The sequence below is a fragment of the Aphelocoma coerulescens genome, chromosome 1A, assembly GCF_041296385.1.
Source record: "Aphelocoma coerulescens isolate FSJ_1873_10779 chromosome 1A, UR_Acoe_1.0, whole genome shotgun sequence".
Taxonomy (NCBI): Eukaryota; Metazoa; Chordata; class Aves; order Passeriformes; family Corvidae; genus Aphelocoma; species Aphelocoma coerulescens.
This window is the reverse complement of record NC_091014.1, coordinates 71,948,243-71,965,017: the sequence shown is the minus strand read 5'-3', so window position 1 is coordinate 71,965,017 and position 16,775 is coordinate 71,948,243. Positions and strand designations below refer to the sequence as shown.

General features: G+C 45.0%; 1 long non-coding RNA gene across 1 annotated transcript; it reads right to left on the bottom strand.

Annotated features, from left to right (window-relative positions):
* Positions 1-12,667: 12,667 nt before the first annotated feature.
* On the bottom strand, positions 12,668-14,840 carry LOC138104776 (uncharacterized). Its single transcript, XR_011148276.1, has 2 exons — positions 14,574-14,840; positions 12,668-14,174 (listed from the first exon to the last, which is right to left on the bottom strand). It is a non-coding gene; the product is annotated as an uncharacterized lncRNA (long non-coding RNA).
* Positions 14,841-16,775: the final 1,935 nt, after the last annotated feature.

The window sequence follows — 16,775 nt, the reverse complement described above, 5'->3', positions numbered from 1 at the left end:
TCCTTGGCCTGCCCTTTTTATACTTTCCTGGCCTGACTTTGCCTTCTATGCCCATCCCTTCCCTTGTCTTTCCTCGCCTTTCCTTTGCTTCTCAAAATTTGCATTGCCTTACTGATCCCTTGCCCTTCCTTACTTTTCAGTACCTTGCATTTACTTGCTCACTCATCCCCTACCTTGACTTCCCTACTGTTTTTTTCCTGGCATTGCTGTGTATTATGTGTTCCTCTTATGACACTCATCGCCTTACCTATCTAGCACATCCCTTGCCTTGCACACCTACCCCTTGCCTTGCCTTGCACTGCACTGCCTAACACTCCCCTGGCTTGTGTTGCCCTGCACGCTCATACCCCACTGTGACAATGCCTAATGATTTCTTCCCTGGCCTGGCATTGCCTTGCCTGCCCTTCTTTCGATTTCCTTTGCCTTGCCTACCCACACCTTGCATTGCATTATTGACCCCTCTGTATCCTTCCCTTGCCCTTCCTTCCCGTCCATTGCCTTGCATTGCCTGGCTAGCCTGCCCCCTACCTCGACCTCCCTAATGCTTTTTGCCTGTGCCTCTCATTGCCTTTCTTAACCCTCCCTTACCTCCCCTTTTCCTTTCCTGCTCAGCCTTGCATTTCCTTGTCATTCCTGACAATCCCTTGTCTTCAACCTTTGCTTGCCTTCCCCAGGCTTCCAAATAATTCCCTTGCACTTCCTACCATGGCATTGCCTGGCATTGCCTTGCTCACCCCTCTACCACCTAGACTTCCCTAGCCCATTTTTCCAGTTCTTGCCTTGTTTCCTGCTCCTCACTTTGCCTTCATAGAGTCCCATAGGGTTTCAGGAGCAGATTAGAGGCAACCTGTGCAAGGTCAAGGCCAGCCAGACCTGTCTGCCCTGGCGGGTTTTCTCTGGCAGAAATACTATGATGTAACACTCACTTACCTTGCCTTGTTAGACCAACAATTTCCTTGTCTTGCCCTACTAACCCTCCCTTGCCTTGTATTACCTTGCATGCCCATCCCTCACCCTTGGCTTGCCTACTGCTTTCCTCCTTGGCCTTGACTTGCCAGGCCTACACCTCCTTTTAATTTCCTTGCCATTCCTATCCAACTTTGCATTTCTTTGCCATTCCTGACTATCCCATCCTTTGCATTCCTGACTCATCTGTGTCCATGCCTTGCCTGTAGGTACAAAAATGCTGCTAGCGAGGATTTTCTTGCTATCTTCTAAGTCTGTAAGAGACTTTTCTCTCTCACAGAAGAGGTAGCAGGGAAGGTAAACAACCAAGACACCTGCAACCTTGAAAAGTCTTGTTTATGGTCCAGTAGAAAAATATTTTGACAATGGATGTTTTAGGATTTTAGCCAATCACCCCCAAGGGGTGGCTGGTCCTTTGTCCAATTAGACTATGAAGAAAAAAGTCTATAAAAGAGTTTGTAAAATAATGAAATAAATCAATCTTGCTGCATAATTCCTGCCTGCTGGATCTTCTCTCCTCCTCCTCCCTATGGCTGCAGGACATGGTGATATACCGTAGGAACCAGGCCTGCGGTAATACTTGCCCTTCGTACAACTCCATTGCCTTGCACTGACTTGCTTACACAACCCCCACCTTGGCTACACTATTGCTTTTTTCTTGGCCTTGCCGTGCATTGCCTGTTCCACTTAGGACACTTATTACCTTGCCTATCCCTCCCTTGCCTTGCCTTGCCTTTCCTACCAAACCTTGCATTTCCTTGTCATTCCTGATCATTTCTTTGCTTTGCCTTGCTTTCCCACAACTAACATTGCCTCTCTGCCTTCCCTTCCCCTTCCTTCCCTCTACTGCCTTGCACTGACTTGCTCACCCATCCACCAACTTGACTTCCCTACCCATATTTTCAGGTGCAGCCTTGCCTTTCCTTCTCCTTCTAGGACTCTAATTGCTTTGTCTGCCTCTCACTTGCCCTGCCCTGCCTTGCCTCACAAAGCCACCACTTTATTTGCCTTGCCTTTCAACCCCTCTCTTGCCTTGCATTACCTTGTTCACCCCTCCCACAACTTGACTTCAAGACCCCTTTCCTCCTGGCATTTCCTGGTCTGGCCTTGCCTTGCCTTGCCCTGCCTGCTCCTCCTAGGACTCTCAAGGCCTTCCCATACCCCCAGTGTGTCAAGAGCAGGTGAGAGGCAGCCCAGGGGAGGTCATGTCCAGCCAGATACATCTGTCCAGGCAGCTTTTGTCTGGCACCAATCCCTACAGGGCTTGAATTTTGCACAGGCAATCCACATTTCCCCCTGGGCTCTGGAACTAGAAAGACAGTTCTTTTCCAGAGGAAGGAAAGCACGTAGCCCCAGTGTTTTAGTGCAGATTAAAGGTGGCCCATGTGAGACCAAGGCTGGGCAGACCAGTCTGTCCTGGCTGCTTTCATCTGGGAGTAATCCTAGGCTGTATTGAATTTCAAATGCGCAATCTGAATGTTGGTCTTGCCAGCTGCAGCAAGGCCCTTGGAAAACCACGGAACAAGGAATCCAGTGCATGGGAGAACTGGCTGTGCTAGGGATAATTTTCTCAAGTAACAACCAAGGCACTTAAAGTCCAGACTTTTAAACATGTTTAATCACTGCTGTGATTGAAACTTGCATGACTCAGGCCACAAGCATACTCCCATTTCCTAGCGATGCTGCAATGGGATGAGGAAAATGAGACAGTGGGTGCTGGGACAAGAAGGCTCCAGACATATGAAGATGCTGTCCATGCCCTGACAGGAGCCCAAGTCTCAGCCATGGAAACAGACCTCACTGAGTGTATGCAGGGATTGGAAGAGAGGATTGGAGAGAGCAATCAGAAACTCAGAAAGGTGCTTAGTGAGGACATTTTGCATGGCTTGCCAGTGCAGACCAGGGTCTCTGCTGAAGCTACTGAGAGACAAGGTGGATCAAGACAGGTTGCAGAGCTGAAAGCCATCCAGCTGTCTATGGATATCGCTAAGTAAGAGAAGTGGCCAGCACTCTACCTCTACACTGTCTCGTGGATGATAGCAAACACTCTGGGGGATGGTTGGCATGATGGAAAAAGGCCAGTTGGCAAGGCAGAGAGAAACCCATCTGGTCTGCTGAAGCATGGCAAGACATCTCTGTCCAGGTAGAGAAGCTGACTGTGAAAGTCCATCATAGTGGATTTAGTGCCTAATAGTTGGGCTAATGAGGAGCATTGCACCAACAAACAGGTGGATTGGGCTGGCAATATTAAAGTGTCACAGGTAGATCTGGATTGGCAACACAAGGGAGAGTTATTTCTGGCTTGCTGGGTCCATGATGCCTGAGGTCATCAGGGAAGAGATGTGACATACTGATGGGCTCATGACTAAGGGGTGGACTTAACCATGGATACTATATCCTAGGTAATCCATGATTGTGAAACATGTGCTGTGATCAAGAAGCCCAAGTGGGTAAAGCACCTGTGGTATGGGGGGCAGTGGTCCAAACATAAGTATGGGGAGGCCTGGCAGATCAATTGCATCACATTGCCACAAATGGCAAGTGTTAAATGCTCACAATGGTAGAAGGCACCACTGGATGGCTGGAGACCTACCCTGTACCTCATGCCACCGCCTGGAACACCATTTTGGGCCTTGAAAACAAGTCCTGTGAAGACATGGCAAAGCTGAAAGAATTGAGTTGAACAATGGGAGTCATTTCAAAAACAGACTTATAAACACCGGGGCTAGAGAACAAGACAAAGCAAGGGATGCTCAGGAATGGCACAGATATACAGGCTTGGGTAGGAAAGGCAAGGCAAGGGAAGGGAGGAGAAAGGCAAAGCAAGGCAAGGGAAGTAAGCAGTAGGCAGGTCCAGGTGCGGGATGGGCATGCAAGGCAATGGAAGGGAAGAGAGGGGTTGCAGAACGATGCAAGGCAAGGATTGGGTTTGCAAGGCAAGGCAACTGCAAGGTCGGCAAGGCAATGAGAGTCATAGAATGAGCAGGCAAGGCAAGGCAAGGCCAGGAAAAAAGTAGAAGGGAGGCCAAAGTGAGGAATGGGTGACCAAGGCAATGCAAAGCAATGGAGTGGTAGGAAGGGTGAGGGAAGAACATAGAAGGGACTGTAGGGCAAGGGAAAGTGTGGGAGAGTAAGGTAAAGTGAGGGATGGTCATGAATGGCAATGATATGTGAGGTTGGGTAGGAATGGCAAGGCAAGGTGAAGGAGGAATAGGCAAGGCAATGAGAATCATAGGAGAAGCAGGCAAGGCAAGGCAAAAGCCAGTAAAAAAGAGGTAGAGAAGTCAAGGTGGGGGATGGGTGAACAAATCAATGCAAAGAGTGGTAGGAAGGGTGAGGGAAGGACATGAAGGGGTCCATAAGGCAAGGCCAGGTGGGGTGAAGAAAGCTGCTTCCCTTTTAACAGAGTAGGTTTCAGTAATTCAACTACTGCTGTTCACAGCAGGGAAATTGCAAGAGAGGAGAAAGCTGGAATGTGATTCTGAAACTGGAATTCATTTGAGAACTAGTCATCTCTGGACTTCTGTTACCATCTGTGTGTTGTTAGATAGTATTATTAATAGGAGTATTTAACATTTTTTTAAATACCACTGTCAAAATACTGTGTCAGAATCCAGTACCACAAACTATTCACTGGACCACAAAGTGTTATTTAGCATCTCTTAATTATCTGATGTGTGGTTATTTTAATTTTTAATTTAGCATGTGGATTTTATACCACTCTGCATATCATGAAATTATATTATTATATTTTATATATAGTTATATACAGTTAATGCAGTATATGCAGTACATTCTAGACAAAATATAGAATCTAAAAAGATAATAACAAAGCTTCCAAATGACTCAGATTTTAGTGCTTAAAAACTAACATCCCCTCCTCTGAATCTGGCTCCCAACCTGAGTACTGACTGACTTACCCTAGTTTCTACAGCAGTAAGAAAATGTCGTAAGACCAAATTCTCATACTTGCTTTAAATTTAAAAAAACACATTTTGTAGACTTTTAAGACCCCAGTAGTGCTTTTAGAAGTATCATTCCCTTGACGGAATATGCATGGCTGGCCTATGGCTGTGAATGCTTTGAGGGAAAAGCAGGACTTTTCAGTACAGTTTTGACACAAAAAGTTATTATGGGTGCATGATTTTACATCTTTGAGTCAGATTAATATGTCAAACAGGGTTTCATGCCATCTGCTCAGTGATACTGCTGTGGAAGATTAGGCTTGTTTAGGCTATACAATAACAGCAGTTTCCTGAAAATCAGAAATCCTCAAATAGAGAAAATGTGATACTCTGTCCTTCTACAACATTAAAAATATTCATTTGAGAATGTATATGCTACTTGTTGTACTTAGTAATAACCATCTTTATTTAAGATCCTCAGGCCAGCACTCTCATGAATGCACAAATAATCAATGAGAACAAACCCAGGGGGGATGTTTTCACAGAACTAAGCAGGATGAGGTTTTTCCAACCTAGATGATTCTATGATTTTTGACCCTTTGCAGGGCACGGGTATTTTAAAATATTTTTTTTTTCATCTTGGAATGGTATTTCCTTATTGTACTGGAAGGTTTGCTTTTGGGGGTTTAGTTAAAAAAGCAACTCATGCTGAACATATTGTCAGGATGTCACTTGACTTTCAGAGAGAATGTGCTAAGCAATAGCTGTTGTACAGGGCTTTATTTTGGAAGGGAATAACCCCTTCATCCCACTGGCTTAGCAGATCAGAAGTACATGCCACGATGAAATATATGCAGTGTTAAAGCTGGGTCTTTTCTCATCCTTTCTTTTGCAGTACAAAGATAGCAAGAGATGGGATAACGGGGTAAGAGTTGCTCTACATATTCTATTACTAGGATATTGTTTCTGTTCCTCCCTTGTCCACTAAGGTGCTGCATGGCCCTGGGGCTCCTCCCTTGTTTCCTTGTAACTTATGAAATTGTGATTTGGGCACTGACGCATGACAAGTGCTAGTAAACCTGGTTTTACCTGACAAAGAAGGGGGCTGACTATGAGCAGCCTGTGAATTGAAAATGCAAAAGAAATAGGTTAATATTAATTAGAAGCATAAATGATTATGCTGCATCTGCCCCATGCTTGAATAATTCTCAAAATTATTGTTACTTCAGTGTGTAGTTTAATGATTTTCACTTGAGAGGGTAAATTTATTTTTCCCTCAGACTTTTCTCACATGTTTCTTGAACTGTAACTAAAATCTTTTTGGGAAAAACAATGAGGAGGAACAAGCAGAGCTGAGGCAGCTGGAAGTGCAAATATACAGAAGGAACTGGTCTGGAAACTGTATCCTGCTTTTTAAGGAGTGTGGTTTTGCCTCAGCATTAATAGCCTTTCTCCAATGGCATTTGCCTACAGAGAAATTACAGTCAAATTATTGTTGAAGTAGTGATTTTATTTACAAAACATGTTCCTAAAAAATACTTTTGGCAGAATGCAGATGAAATCCCTCATGAGAATGCATGTTTTGGAGAAGACATGGAGCTCTCTCTCTGTTTTTCTGTTTAACTTTCTTTTGTGTTAGACCATTGATTTTAAATCTTCTTTTGATCTGTGAAATCCTAAAAAGTGCAATAGTGGCTTCAGTAGGGCAAATGTACTGTGAAGAACAAACCACTTTTACAGTTGTGCTTTGCAGGTCCCTTTAAAATCTCTGTGTATTCCCAGATGGATCTGTGGATGCTGATTTGAAAATCACAATGGCAAAGAATCCAGCCCCTTTCAAAAGCAAGGGTTTAAAACACAGTGCTTTCTTCTCAAGACAGATTCTTGCCCTCTTTTGTGTGTGCGTGGTCTTATGGAATATTAACTTTAGGAGCCAAGATCTTGGTTGAAATCCTGTAAGCATTTGATCTTCATTTAAACAGCGGAGCCGAGTTGCATAATCATTTATAACAAATTATCCACAAAATACCTTGGATTACTCTCTAAAGCCCTAATACTCAAACCATGCATTCATAAATTTCAACTTTTAGGTGTATTCCCCCGACAAACTTCATGTAAATAAAGGGGTTTTAGAAGCTTTAAATGAATATTCATAATAAAAAAATACATATACTATATAAACAGTCCAAATGCCATTTCAGTGACTTCTTCATGAAACATAAGACTGTACCAATTCAGAGCTTCTATTTCTTGAAAAGGCCAGATGGGAAGCACAGTTTCTGGGAGATGTTGCTTTGTGGTTTTTTGTTTATTTATAGTTTGGTTTTCTTCTCTATCAGATCTCATCTGCTATGAGAATCCAGGTAAATTGGGAGTTGAAACCAACACTCAGTCCTTCACTTGAGCCTCCAGTCTTTCAGATGAATATTTGGGACATGTATTAGTATATAGGTCTGTAGCATATACTAATGTCTGACACATAAGGAGTCTTTTTCTCTCCTGCATTTGTTTGATCCTACAAATGGTGTCTATAGAGTGCTTTGGTAATGTAATTAAACAGAAATATTTTCCAAAATGACAAAACCTCAAAATGACATGTCATTTTGTACTTCAAAGGGTGGAATTCCTTGATTTCCATTAATGAATATTCCCCAATAGATTAAATATATTCATATCTATTATGATTTAACATACTTCTCAACAATACTAAATTCTTAACTGTAGTCATTGCAAATTTTTTTGTCTCTCCTCTGTGGCCTTTCAAATGAAACAAACTTGCTTCTGCTTGCCCTGCTGTCTGCCATCTTGCTCCCCATTTTTTCCATCAAGTTATTAATAAATAATCTAATACTAAGTGCCCTGATGTCTGAACTCCATTAACCTCTCCCCACTCTAACAATAATCTGTTTTCTAATCTTTTGTTTCCTCTTACTTCACCAGTCACTTTTAAATCTATGAAAGCATCTAATAACCTTCCATCAGATTTTCCAGAACAGAAATGGAGGGTTTTTACTTACTAAGAGTGTAAAGATCAGTTTGGACATTCTCTCGTTTAGCCTGTTGTAGTGGTTTGGTCTAAAATACTCATTACTGTTTATCTTCTGTGAGATAAGAATTAGGAGAAATGCAAAGCAGGCACCAACTTGAATGAATATAAAGAAGTTTATTAACAGACCTAAAAGAAGAAAAGAAAAAAAAAAAAGTAATTATACCACCTTTAGAACTCTCCTCCTCCCCCCACCTTCCTCCCGTCTCCCACTGACAATGTAAAGACAACCCTTAAGATGTTCAGTCTGTTTACCACTTCCATAATAACCTGGTTCAGTCCATTTAGAAAGAGAAGTCTCTTTTTGCTCATGCTATGAAAACAGTATCACACCGAGACAGCCACCCACTTCCAAATATTGTTCAGTCCATTTAGGAAGAGGAGTCTCTCTGCTTACGATGTGAGTCCCTTCCCCCGACTTGCAGCTTTTCCCGCAACTGCTTTCGAGGGTCCACTCTTGAAGTTTTTCGGGGTACAATTTTAAGGTTGAGCTGTTCAGAAAAAAAAACAGAGGCCCTTCTCCTTCCCTGGGAGCAAAGGGTCATCTTCATCTTTAAAACTATCTCTGGAAGCATCTCTAGGAATTGAGGTTTTTCTCCTTTCCTCTTTGGAGCAAAAGTCCTCATCTGGTTCATCTGGTTCATCTCTCTCTGTCCAAACTTCTCATGAAATTACAGCTGCGTCAGCATCTGCCTATCTCAGCGCAGGTGCTTCTGCTTACGAGTTGAACACTCCACCCCCCATATCTTCATGAAATTACAACAGGATACTCTGATATATCATAGCTTCACAACAGACTTTCAGCTTTAAGCATCTCCTCTCTCTTCCCTCAGGTTTTCAGCTCTTCACAGCAATAAAAGGGTTAATCTCACCTCGGCCTTACAGCTGGAATGTGGCTTATCGCTGTTGGTCACCTGACCTCTGCCGGACAGAGGTGCCGCTTTGCTGAATCTCGGCCGCAGTGGAGAGGGGGGGGTTCCGAGCCGCTCTGGCTGCCCACGGCAAGGCAGTGGGGGGGGTTCCACGGGTGGAACAGGCCCATGGCTCCAGGCTGGCCGTGGCCCGGCCCGGCCTGGCCCAAGCAGGGCCTGGCCGGGCCTGCTGGCCCCTGCACGGGGCCTGCAGCCACCTGTGCCAGCGCCGGAAACGAGAGAGAGCTGAGGTGGGAGTTTGTCTATTCTTAAGTGTGTATCACAGAGGCGGTCACAACTTTAAGTGGCTTAAAGAATTGTCCATATTCAAACTGGCCAGCTGATAGGTTCTATCAGGTCCCAGAGGAAGCTGTAAGCACCCCTTAGCAAGGATATCCCTTCTGGGACTATGCTTGCTAACCTATGACACCTGTGCAAGCAGGCACCACATAGGTGATTTCCTATCTATCATGTGGCATGAGTAGCTAAGAAGATCTGCTCTCAGACGTACTCACTGGTTTGGTACCGGATCATCCAAAAAATTCTCAGTTTCCCAGTAATACAATCTGGGTCTCTAAAGAAGAGAAATCCCCAGCCTCCAGGAGGTGTGCTGGGTGTTATGACCAAAACTCAAGGTGGGTTTGTGATAGCAGTTTCTGTGCCCTGGCACTCTCGAGTGGCCACAATCCCCTTTCACAAGCCAGAGGCGATAGAGCAAAATATCTGCAGTATGTCTGAATTTTTTCTAGGAATATTTGGGCTTTGTACTAGCTTTTTTCTCTTACCACTTCTCCAAGGTGACTGCTGATTTTTGAAAGGCAACCTGGAAAAAAAATCAGAAAGTCCTGTGGAGCTGAAGAGCTGCTTGGAGGGCAGCTGGTCAGAGCAATTTGGAGTGGGAATGGGTTTTTCACAGCATCATATTGTATTCTGCCACAGCAGAAGTGATTTTAGGGGGGAGCAAAAAGCTGTGACTGAGGTAGAGGGACCTCCTTGGGGGCAGGCTGAAGCTGGGCTGGGCCATGGCTGAACATGAGGCCAGGTGTGCCCAGGTGGGCAAAAGGCCAAGCATACCTGGGCTGTCCCAGCCATGGGGTGGCAGCAGCAGTGACTGTCCCCTGTACTGGGCACTGCTGAGGTAACACCTTGAGTCCTGTGTACATTTCTGGGCCCCTCACTTCAAAAAGGACATTGAGGTGCAGCTTGTCCAGTAAAGGGAAACAAGCCTTGTGAAGAGTCTAGAAAACATGTCTGGTGAGGGGCGGCTGAAGGAGCTGGGGGTTTTTAGTCTGGAGAAAAGGAGGCTCAGGAGGAATCTCATTGCCCTCCACAACTCCCTGACAGAAGGGTGGAATGAGGTGAAGCCTTTCTCTACCATGCCTGCAGTGAGAGGACCAGAGGAAATAGCCTTAAGCTGAGACAGGGAAGATTCAGATTAGATACTAGAATTTTATTTTCACTGTTCAGGGATTCAGGCAGAGTAAGGGGCTGTCCAGAGAAGTGTTGGAGTCACCATCCCTGGAGGTGTTCAAGAGCTGTCTGGACCTGGCAGGGGGTGACATGGTTTAGTGATTTAGGGATTACAGTGGCAGTACTGGGTGGACAGTTGGACTGCATGATCTTGAAAGTCTCTTCCACCTTTGATGACTCTGTGACTCCATGATACTGTGGGCCAGCAGGTTGTGTTGGGATCAGCAGAGCCCAAGTCCACATAAGAATGACAGATCGACCCCCAGTTCAAGGCTGATGGCGTAGCTGGGGACAGCAGGGGTCACAGTGTGGCTGTGTCACCCTGCAGCTGGGGCAGCCTGGACAGGATCTCCAGGGACATGCTGAAATGGGAACCTTTAGCATGGCCTTGTGCAGGGCTGAGGCACATATAAGAAAATCTCCTGACTGCTCAGTGGTAAGTCCTTCCTTCTGATTATTTTCTGCCATAAAATACATACTACTATTCCTACATCTTATAATGATCATCAGTTACATAGATCAGAAAACAAAACTATTTTCTAGTACATATGTATAGTATACCAGTAAAACTGCTTCTACCCTGTGCATCACATTTCTTCAGGGAAAACCTGCACTGAGGTGCCACAGCTGTGTGCCAGGATAACCAAAGAACTGACGTGACCTGTCACAATACTTCTGTCAAATCTGCCATCAGACCCAAGTCTCCCTATTGCAACACAGATGGATTCACTGCATCTGTGTCTGTACTACTCAAACAGCCTCTTTCTAATGAAGATATTTCTGTTCTTCTGTTTTCCTTTTTTAAGAGTACAAATGCCTGTCCTGTCTTTGCTGCACCAGCCCCTCAGGGTTTGCAGAGTCCCACATACCACCGTGTGCCCTGGAAAAGGTTGTGTCTGCCAAAGAAAATACCTGAGAGAAATAGCTGGAGTGGGATAAAGATGCTCAGGATTTGTCAACATGAAATATCTTTTTTCTGCTACAAATGGATTATTATGAAACGAAGAACACTATTTCCCCCTTTATAAGCTGCCCTTAAAACAGGGCATAAGAGAATGAAAACCTCCTTTAGGATGGTGAGAGAATGTGTGGATTTTTTTGTTTTGTTTTGTTTTTGTTTTTTAAATCTTTTGACACAATGTCATAGTTCAAACATCAAAGCAAATGGTGGCAGAAGTCACCATAGTAACAAAACCTTGATCAGTGAAAGACTTTTCAAGAAGTGGTGATTATGTCCTGCATGTAGAAGAGAATAAGACCTTCATTATATTCAACCTTTGAATACTTTAATTTGTACTTTGCTTTAAGAGAAAAGGCAAAATTAAGAGGGAAAACAATGGGTAGAACTGCATTAGTTCTCTGGAGTGGATGGTGAGTACAACAACCTTGTTACCATATTTCTACCTCAGAAAAAGAGCAATGGTAAAATATTTCCTCATGCATTTTTAGGGTTATAAAAGATGAATTACTGTTTAGTGATGATAGTAACATTCTTTCTTCCTTCAAACCCTCTAATCCCAAATTAAGTCCTGAAAGCAGCAAAACATTAAAAAAGTCTTTAACCAAGAGGTGGCTAAGCTTTCTCCACAGCACATGTGCCAAAGGACAAGGAAACTCTTTTCCGAGGAGCCTAGGGCTGAGAGGGTGTCCCCCTGCCAGCACATGGTATAAGGTCCTGGTGGGAGTCTGAAGGACCTTGAGGCTTTGGGAAACTTGCTGGAAAGCTGAGAGTATGCTGGATTTTGGGACAACACCACCTCAGGCTGATGGTTCTACAGCCCCTGAGAAGCTGATCCATTTTCCAAAACAGCTGGACTTGCATGCTCCCAAAAATGAGAAAAATAAACCAATAGCACACACTTCTGTTGCTGCCTGACGAGTGAAAATTTTGGTAACAAGCTGTTTGCAATGAGATTTTTAGGATCTGAAGTATCTCTGTACATTCTTGCTCTGAAGCAGAATGAAAGTTTGTTTGAATGGATTCCCAGAGAAGATGAGAAGGCCTAATAATAGTCAGATTTAATATCAACCAAGCTAAATTATTTTAAATTTCCCATTGAAAATATTTTTCATGAACATTTGAGTTTTTGAGAGGAAAATGAATTTGTATTTTAAAACTTTTCCTTTAACCAACTTGAAAAAATAATTTGGAGCCTAAGTACCAGCCACAACTAGCATGCCAAAAGGAAATAGCTTTGAGAAGTACTTCAGACCCCAAAACTCAGTGGAGCCGACTTTCTGGTGAAGTTGAAATTCTCTAACATGTTGAATTAAAACTATAGGTTTTGATATTTGATGCAAAATTACTGTAATTTGGGGGTTTCTTCTCCTTTATTCAGCTCTATGAATAATGTCCAGACACAAGTATGAATTCAAAACAAAGAAAGGTTTAATCTTTTAGAAAAACAGACAAATGCTTAGAAAGAACGTTGGCTTGATTTTCCTTTTACTAAACACATTTCAAATACTCCTCTTTTGCTGTATGACATCCCAATGCCTTTTGTATTAGGCAGTCTATGAATAGTATTTTCATCATCCTATAATTCAAAATCAAGGTTTTCCTACTGGGACTGCAGAGATAAATTATTCAGCCTGGAAGCACAGTGTTTGTGACCGATAGGTAAAGCTTTGTAAAGGGAAGGCCTGGTAAAATCATGGCTCTGGCCTGTTACTTGGCCTAAGTAGAAATGGACTGTGGGAGGATGACTCAGCTAGAATAGAGGAAATGAGGCATGCTGCGTGAATGCTTCGTGCCGGCACCGTAGTGTACAGTGGTTGGTTAAATTTGGTTTGTTGTGCCTTAAAACTGTGTAAACTAACAACCGACTAATGGCATAAAAAGGCTGGGTTTTTGTAAACAAAGTTCCTCCTTTGCACCTGCCTGGGGACTCCTTGCTGCTCCCTAGTGTTACATCTGGTGCCCAAACATGGAAAACAACCCTACGACGAAGAGCGAACCTTGCCCAGGACTGAAGCCCCTATGCCCCAGGAGCGGCCCTGGCCCGTGACCTACACCAGTTCCCGTGGACCCCCCACAGTATGCCCAGGCAGTGCCCAAGCCCACGCAAAGGACTCTGGGAGTGGCTCCAGGCAGCGCATCCCTATGGGGAACTCTGGTGACGAGCTGCAGCGGCAAACCCAGGCAGCACGCTTAGACAACCTGAGTGAACTCTCAGCTTCACCTTATCAAACTTCAGTGCACACATTTGACACTTTGAGGTGAGCTGTGATTGATAAGCTGTCTCGTGAGCAGAAACAGACCCTAGAGACCATGCGGCAGTTTTTATGAAGGCAGAATGGCGACGTTTCCGATGTTAAATTACTTTCTTTCCTAGACTGGCTTTCTATGCATATCAAAGACCTCCTGCTAACTAGCATTTATCACCTAGATGCTTGGCAAACAGTTGGGCAAAAACTTTTCTATCTTGTGAGTGCGGGTGATGTCTGTGCGTCCAGGCATCTTGCGACTTGGGGAATTATAATATCAGCTCTGTAGAGGGTTCCGTTTGTAAACCGGGTGGAAGCACCAATTTAGTGTGGTGGTTTGGCTCAAAACATCCATTACTTACTTATTTTCCTTCTGTGAGATAAGAATTAGGAGAAAGCAAAGCAAGCAGAAAACTTAAACAGTTGCAGTACAAAGAAAGAGTTTTCTTACTAATAGTATTAAAAGTAAAGAGAAATAACAGGAAATTAAAGCAAAGCCCCTCCCCTTTCCAGCACTTTCCTCCTTTTAGCCAACTCACACAGAGGGTAAAGAACATGGGATGTTAGTCAGTGTTGCAGTTCTTGATAAGTCTCTTTCATATGTTTAAGGATAAAAGGGTTTTCTTCAGCTGCACATGGTTCCCAAACTGCCACCAACAGCAGACCCACCTGGAAAGAAAGAATCTGATGTGGTGTAAAGCATCTCTTCCATGAAAAAATCTCACAGTTCCTTCACACTGCCAAACATAGGCTATCACATGGGGTTATTAATGTTTTTAAGGATGAGTTACTTTGGCCTGAACACAAAGGCTTTTTCTCGTCACAAGTATCTAAAAAGCCTCTCAATGCTTCTATATAGCCTGGCATAGGCAATCTTCACAATTTTCACGGGCCACACGTGAACTTTTCATCCCCCCACGTACTTCAAATGGATTAAAGAGACAAACAGTTTGTGATATTAGTTTCTTACCACGGCATGCAAGAATTTTTTTTAAGCTATGCACGAGAATCGCAGCACCACCCTCTTTTCTCCCGTTGCCATGTTCAGCTTTGTCTCACGTGACTCACTTTCTCTTTCTCTCTGACTCTGAAACCGCCATGTTGAAGAGTGTTCTTGTTCAGGCTTTACGGTGGAGAAAGCCTCGCTCCCTTTGTGCTGCTGGCTGCATGGTGTCTTCAGTTCAGCGTGAAGTGTGCTGGCTGCAGACAGGAGGCTACGCTGGCTCCCGTTGGCTCCGCCGGCTCTGCATGGAGAGGAAAGGAGAAGGACTCGCCGGTCCCAGGAAACTGCACCGGATGGATTTAGCTGTGTGGCAGTCCATGGCTGGTTTTAGCTGCCTGCTGCTCTGGGACAGTACCCGCCCCCACCCCCCCAGCGACCCAGGGTCTGTGCCGCAGCACTGGGAAAAAAGAGGGGGGCAGGGGCCCCGGCCCAGCCCGGCAGGGCCTGGAGGCTCGGTGGTCCCCCCCACCTTCTGGCAGGCGGGCTCTAAGGAAAGGCAATTCCCGCCTTTCTGTGCGGTTTAAATATGTAAATTGTGAGAAGCATCATTAGTCTAAAAGACTAATCAACTTCAACTCAGGTTCAACCCACTACAAGCTCTTACAGAATCTAATACAGGTTTGGCTGCCGTGCTCTCCTGGGAACCTGTCTTCCCCACATACAGCTGCCCTCTTTGGCAGCTGTCTCCCAGGGAGACGCATTCCTGCATAACAGCTCCCCCGAATTCCAGTCTCCTCCGGGTCCTAGAGCTCCCTCACCGCCCACCCTCCCCACCTGCGCCCCGCCCAACCCTGCCTCTGGGCTGCCTACTCCTCGCACAGCCTCTGTGCTGCCTGGCCCTCCAGGCCCTGCCTCTGCGCCACACACCTCTCTTACAGCCTCCACGCCACCCATGGCTTCTCCCATGGTGCCTCCTCTTTCGCCACCTGCCCCCTTGGCACCAGTCCCCCCTACGGCTGTTTCACCAGCCTCCTCCACAGCTACTTCACTTCTGCCAACCTCTGCCGCCGACTGTGGCCTCCTGGCCTTGGATGCGGATATCCCTACAGCCGTGGTGAATATCAAGGCCTCTACAACTAGTCCCCCACCCTCGCAGGGCCTCTGGAATGCTGCAGCTACCCCGCCCCCATGTGGGCCCTTGGGCCAGGCAGCCCCCCTGCCTAGGCCACACCAGGATCTGCTGGCCAGCTCTGCTGTCCCTCCGGAGACTGTTACATTGAATAGCTATTCAGACACGGCATCTTGTGATGCCCAGGTGGTTCAGCAACTGTACCCTACACCTGACCGGGACAGGGTCCCCCCAAATCTAACTGCATACCCATTTGTCTACGAACAAGCCAGGCCTCCATCCTATAAAGATGCAGAGTACTCTGTCCTGAAGGAGTTGCGCAGGCTGACACAAGATGCAGGTGCGACTTCTGAGCAATTCATTACATATCTGCAGACATTAAGTTCTGCCTATATTCTCACTCCTGCTGACTGGAAAAATACGAGAATGGTCCTGATGATGACCCAGTATCTTGTCTGGTTTTTGGACTACCATTCATCTTGCTTGTCTCAGGCAGGGCGTCTACAGCAGAAGGACACATACAGCCATCCTCTAACCCTTGGAACACTCCTGTATTCTGCATTCCCAAGAAAAGTGGTAAATGGAGACTGATGCATGACTTGCGTGCAGGAAATGCAGTCATTGAACCTATGGGTGCCTTGCAACCTGGACTTCCCTCTCCTGCGATGATACCTCTCGATTGGCCCCTTGTTGTCATAGACTTAAAAGACTGCTTTTTTACCATTCCCTTGTCACTGTTGTACTGAGAACGGTGAGAAAACTACATGAGTCCAAGTCCAGGAATAAAATGGCACAATTTAATTCATTATAAATCCATTTATATAACTTGGTTCGCAAGAGTGGCCTGATACTATTGGTCCCTTGATCAACCACCTCTTAGAGTGATTGGTGGAGGCTCTACAACACCCATTCAAAATATTTTCTTTGATGTACCATAATAAAACTTGGAAAAAGAAGTTTGCAGCTGTGAGATAAAGTCTTGTTTTACAAAAACCTCAAACTGTTTCTCAGCTAGCTTGCATGAGAAAGGAAAACTTGATGCTGCAGAAGCTGGAAAATTCCTCTGTTTCTAACTTTTTAGTGTCCTCATTCCCTTGCACCCTCATGATGCACCTCATTTTGCTTTTTCAGTGCCCACCCTGAACCATGCAGAGCCAATGAAAAGGTATCACTGGACAGTTTTGCCACAAGGCATGTG